This window comes from Rhineura floridana, chromosome 15, assembly GCF_030035675.1.
Source record: "Rhineura floridana isolate rRhiFlo1 chromosome 15, rRhiFlo1.hap2, whole genome shotgun sequence".
NCBI lineage: Eukaryota > Metazoa > Chordata > Lepidosauria > Squamata > Rhineuridae > Rhineura > Rhineura floridana.
In genome coordinates, this window is record NC_084494.1 from 39,098,796 (window position 1) to 39,104,888 (window position 6,093).

The following is a 6,093-nucleotide window of genomic DNA, read 5'->3' on the forward strand; positions in this document are numbered from 1 at the left end:
CCCCCATCCTCCTCCTGATCTCGTTCTCTGAATAGCTACTCCTGGCCAAATCCCACGTCTTGTTGCATAAAATCCCAAAAGCTCAGCGATGTACATGACAAGATGGACAGGAAAGAGAATGGGAAAGTGGGATCTTTCAGCCTCCCATGATGCCTCTTCCACTACCCTCGAGGGGGCCCATTAGGGAATGTTCTGGCACAGCAGCAGCACTACTGGAGGGACAGGCGTGACTTGTTCCCTGCCCCACCCACTGCAAATCTCTGACTATGACAGGAAGGTGAGACTGGCCAAAGGAGGTTCAGCCTCAACTCAAGCTCCTTGCCCAATTACCAGCGGTTTGAAAGGAGCCCTTTCCATTTACACCTGTGAACGGCTGATCTGTGGCAGCACCAGGCGATGCTTGCAACTTGCCTGGGCAGCCCAAGAGCCCAAGTTGTGCCCCTCCCCTTATTAAAGGTCTTGATGTGCCACAGGGGAAGTGGGCAGAGCAGCAAGAGCCCCAGGAGTCCGCCTCAGGAGCCTGGAAATCTCTTCAGCCCCCATGCCTGCCTGCTTTGCTTTCATTTTGCAAAGCGGACCACATCTTGCTGGGCCGCCCTCCACAACCACACAGGTGCAAACTAAGTGTGAGTGTACACAGATGCAGATCCCACACATTCATTCAAACCCAGGCGTTTTGGAGTACAACTCCCAGCACGGCCAATCGTCAAGGATGGTAAGAGCTGGAGCCCAAACTTCTGGAGGGCAACAAGTCAAGGACGCCTGCTGTGTGGTGTACCTGCTGGCCTGCCCCCAGCCCCCTTTCCACCAGCTAAGCCTCCTTGTATGGGGCTGGGAGTGGGGCTTCTCAAAGGCATCCCCCTGCTCCCTGTTTCCTGCCCCTCAACACCCCTGCTCAACTAAGTGAAGCCATATTTTCTCATCCCCTTCCTCCCCCCCCCCAGTATCCTGCTGTTCTCCATGCTACCCCCCTCCAAGCCACCCCCGTTTCTTGCTCTATTCCAGTCCTACAAAGCATCTCACTTGCCTGGAGCTGCCCAGTGGCCACATCAAGTGAGCCTGTGAGAACATCCAGCTCAAGCTCCAGCCCCAAGGAGCCCCGAACCAGCCCTGCCTGACGCAGAGCCAAAGCCCAGCTTAGACTGCCTTGTCCGTCCCCCCCCCCCCAGAGGGGCTGGCTGAGGAGAGCCACTCCGCCCAGCCTGGAGGGCAATGCTCAACACGCATGCACGCATGCACGCACAAGTCAGTTTTTTGCTCGGGCACTACAGATTTTTGGGGTCTTCTCCAGGTGAGTCAGCTTAATCTCCAGACTCTCAGCTTCATTAAAAAAAAAAATTAAGTTTCTAGGTGGTCTGGTTCACAAGATTTAGTCCTTTTTTAAATTTTCTTTTGTTTATTTATTTAATTAAAATCTATATACCACTTGTTTTAAAAACATCTCTAAATAGTTTGCAAGAAGCATTCAAATTATCAATGAAAACAATAAGTAATTAAAACATCTAGAAGACAATTAAACAGCAGTTAATGAGAAAGAGATTAAAACACATCAACATTTATGTTTCTGGATAGGCTTGACTAAATAGAAATGTTTTAGGCAAGTGCCGAAAAGCTCAGAGTCTGGGGCCCCGCCTCTGGGCACCAATGAAGGCCTTCATGGGTGCCGTGGTGCCTGTGGGAACCTGGTTGGTGACCCCCCGATTAGATGACCTCAAGGTCCCTTCCAACTCTATGGTTCCAAGAAACAAGGATTTAGCTCCTAGTACACAATCTCTTTGCTGTGCCCCTTATTACATTTTTAAGCTGATGCTTTATTTTATTTGCTTAAAATATTTTTTAAACAAGTTAATATTTAAAAATGTCTAAGCAGTATATGGAAATACAACATAAAACCCAGTAAAACAGTATTATAAAAAAAAAGTTAACAAACCATGAATTGAGTAATAACAGGGTCCAATTTATGGGTCAAGGAAAACCTGGGCAAAAAGTGCATCCTGGAAAGATGTGTCTGAAGAAATGACTGAATATTATATATATTTATAAGAAAACAAATGTGTGGCACTTACCGTCTGCTTGCACAGCTGCCTCACTCACTTGTTCTCTTGACCTTGTCCCTTCACAGTTGGGGCTTGCACACAGAGCCCTTGAGGCAGATAGCCAAAGGGCCTGGAGGCCTGTCGGTGTGAGATGTGGGCAGGGCGCTGCCTCCTTGCGTTTTCCACTCCCTAAAAGATGCATAAAGAAGGTACTGAGCAACAGGCGTCTTTGAAGGGAACCTAAAATACAAAGTCTGGCCTGGCAATGAACACCTTTTTGGAGGCTGAAACATCAGTTAACAACTCATTAACTGTGGATTAAAGGGCAGGTATACAGCACAATCCTCTGTTGGAAGCAAGCCCTATTCAGTTGAGTGGAGCTTACTCCTAGGTCAGTGTATAGGATTGCAACCTTAACACATGTACATTCCTGCTGCGCTCTGTATGTGAAGTGGAGCCGGGCTGCCCTGGGCCCTGGCACTGCCATAAGCAATCCTTTTAGGGTGGCTTTTCAAACAGCACGTCTCTTGCCTCCAGTTCATACCCTCCACGTGTACTCAGAAGCTGCTCTTCAAGAGAAGCAGGTGCCATATACCAGGTCAGCTCACTGGCCAGTGTAATCCTTTGGCCGCATGGCCCTAAAGGCCACACACCTGACTGTAACTAATCCTAACAACCAGCCTCTGCAGGAAGCAGATATTCGCCCCTTGCCTACCCTGCCTTAGTGACCCTTCTCTGTGTCCAATTTTAGATTACTTACCTGTGTGTGTAAATGACCTGTATGGGGATGGTGCTGTCACTCAGGTCGGGGGTCTTTATGCTGCAGAACCACCTGTTTGGGATGCCTCTAGCTCTGGATTTCCTGAACTACACTTGCAGTGCAGTGTCATTCACCTGGTAAGCCCCAGGCAGAGATCCTTCTACCTGGAAAAAACAGAGCCTGGCCCTGAACCTTCCTGCTCTGCCTCTGGTAAGCAGCTAGGAATGGCCAGCCTGAGATCCTGTCTCTAATAGGAGGCTGCAGAACAAGGATAACACCCCCAAGCAGTTCCAAAGGGATACATGGAGGATGAAATGGTCTAAGAGTTCAGTGCCAAGGCAAGTGAGGCCAGGAAGCTGTTGAATTAACTGCACCAACGCAGGGGAAAGTGCATGTGAAGCAGCAGCAGATTTGGGGGGGGGGACACAGGAGCACATTCATTTGCTGGTATCCTCTGCTGAGGACCGACCGGGGCCACCATGGAGGGTTGGTAGTTTATCAGAGCGGACTCTTATACCAGTGAGGCCACTCTCCCCTTCTCCTGGAAAGCAAAGTGGGAGTTAAATCTCCTGCTGGCTCAGCTAGTGCAAGAAGCAGGGGAGCCTCTCCCCTCCCCACAGCGCAGCACTATGCTGGGTCTTCTGCAGGGCTTCCCCGTTTGGGAGGTTAAAAAGCAGTAACTAGACTGTACAGAAATCTAACCCTAATTAATTCACCTCTGGCAGATTTTAATTGCAGTTTTATTATTATTGTTACTCATTTCATTTATCGGTACTTCGTGCAATAAAGTCTCAAAGCAACTTGACAAAATAAAGCACAATACGTAAAACCAATGTAAAGCCAAAACAAATTAGAAGGGACAATACAAAATCCATAAAAATGCTTGTCCAGCAACATATTAATAAGGACCAGGTCTCTCCTCCCCCCGACCCATCCAGGAGGCAACATTAACCAACGGCTGCCTGCGTGGCCAGAAAAGGCTTCCTTGTGGTCACTCGTGATTTGTCAGGTGCTTTTATTTTTTTTAAGGTGTTGGACTACGACCTGGGAGTCCAGGGTTCGAATCCCTACATAGCCATGAAGCTCCCTGGGTGACCTTGGGCCAGTCACTGCCTCTCAGCCTCAGAGGAAGGCAATGGTAAACCACCTCTGAATACCTCTTACTATGAAAAACCCTATTCATAGGGTCTCCACAAGTCAGGATCTACTTGAAGACAGTCCATTTCATTTTCATAAATATTAACAATAAATCAATACAGAGTAATAAGTGATATTTCAGATAAACATTTGTGCACCTATACTTTTATTTGAAATGTAACTTCCTAATGTTAAATATCTTGTGTCATTAATTTTGGGCAAAACATGTATTTTTAAAGGCAGACAGACCAAACTGCTCAGCTGGTCCCCACTTGCAACCTAAATGAGGGGCAGGTTTGCCAAGACCAGAGCGCTACTCAGGGCCCTTCTTAGTGTAAGAGCCAAGGGAAGCCCAGAGCCTGCCGGCTCACAAGACAAGACTCTCTCTCTCTGTGCACGTGCTGTGGCCAGCTCCTCATTGTTTCCCCATTGGCCAATGGTCACGCCCCATCCACAACCACCATTTCTAGGAAGAGCAGCTCACAGAGCAATTACCCAGAACAATTTGACCTGTGCTAATCAGCCCCAGACATTAAGCTTAAGTTCCTGACCCATTTTCACCATCAGCAGATCAAGAGCTGTTTATAGCACACGCAACACACACACACCCCATGGCTGGGTTAAGCTAACAAGATTGTCCATAAATGGTAAAAGAGGAAACCTTAAAAAATATTAGACGTGCTGGCACCCTCCCACCCCGCTTCTACTCTGCAGGCAGCTGCCTTCTGGGGAGGTGTCACGGGCACTGCAGGTCGTCATGTGGCTGAACAGTCACCCTTCCTTGAAGCCTTCTTTCGGGGTTTGCACTGTAACCAGACGCAAGCAGAAAGGCAGCAAGAAACTGTCTCCCTGCTGAGCAACAGAGGAGCCAGCAGAACAGAGCAGAGCAGGGCAGGTTGCTGGCCAGAGGACTGCCTGAAGGCTCCTGGTGAGACAGCCCATGGCCAGGACCTCCAGCCTCTGTCTTCAACGGGAGATGAGAAGCTAGGTCCTTCTTCTGGGGCATCTGGGCCAGGCAGCATCTCACGACACCGCTGGGCTGGGCCCCTAGCTGGGCCCTTTCCAGACCTGACTGAGGAAGCACAGAATGCTGGTCTCAACTCTCGACATTCTTGCCCTGGGAGGGCAGCTCCCGTTTCCACACTAAAGACCCCGGCAGAAGGGCAATGTCATGGGGCCCTTGCCTGCCACCCCCACTTGCGCCTGGACTTACCTGCTGCGGTCGTCCGTCAGCCCAACCTACCTCATGGGGAAGATTGCAAAGGTCAAAGAAGGCAACCCACAAGATGTAGGGAAGACCTCAGTCCCTGGATGCTTCACAAGATGAATTAATGGAGAATAAGGCAGTCATGGCATGTCCTACCCCAGCATCAAAGGCAACAGGGAAGGCCCCTGCAGTTCTGTGGTGAAGAATCTGCTTTGCACACAGGAGTCCCAGGTTCAGTTCCCTGCATCTCCAGCTGGGGCTGGGAATGTCCCCCTTCTGAAACCCGAGAGAGTCACTGACAGTCAGTGTAGACAGTACTGACCTAGACAGACCGACTCGGTATAAGTCAGCTTCCTATCTGCCGCTGGAGATCACAAGTGCAAGAGGGCTGCTGTCGCACTCACATCCTGCTCGTGGGCTTCCCAGGGGCAGGACAGAATGCTGGACTAGACAGGAGTTTGATCTGATCCAGCAGGGCTCTTCCAATATTCCTATGTAGGTGCACCACCTTGCATGATGCAATGTGCTGGACTGATTGTGCTGCAGCCCCCACCCCCTGGACTGTACCCAGCATCCACTGGGGTTCCATCCTTTCCTCCCCACAGCAGCACCCCCCCAAGCCTGACCTGTGGAAATAAAAAAATATTGGGTTGGGGGGAAGATCCCATTTTCCTTTTGGTCCTGGATGGCAACATCTTTGGCCTAGATTAAATTTCTCCTTTTTGCTCCATCTCTTTTGGACACCCTTGGCTTGCTCTTCGCCTGCCTGGAAGAGCCTTTGCTTCCTTTCTTCAAGCTGCCCCCTCTGAAGCAAAGCCTTCCCTATCCACTGTCTCTCCCCAGATCAGCCTGCCAATCCCTCACCTCATGAGAAGCCTTCTGCATTCTGCACAGAGCCAGAAACACAACCGATGCTAGGACGTGTGCTAAGTGCTTGGCACTGTAAGTGCAGA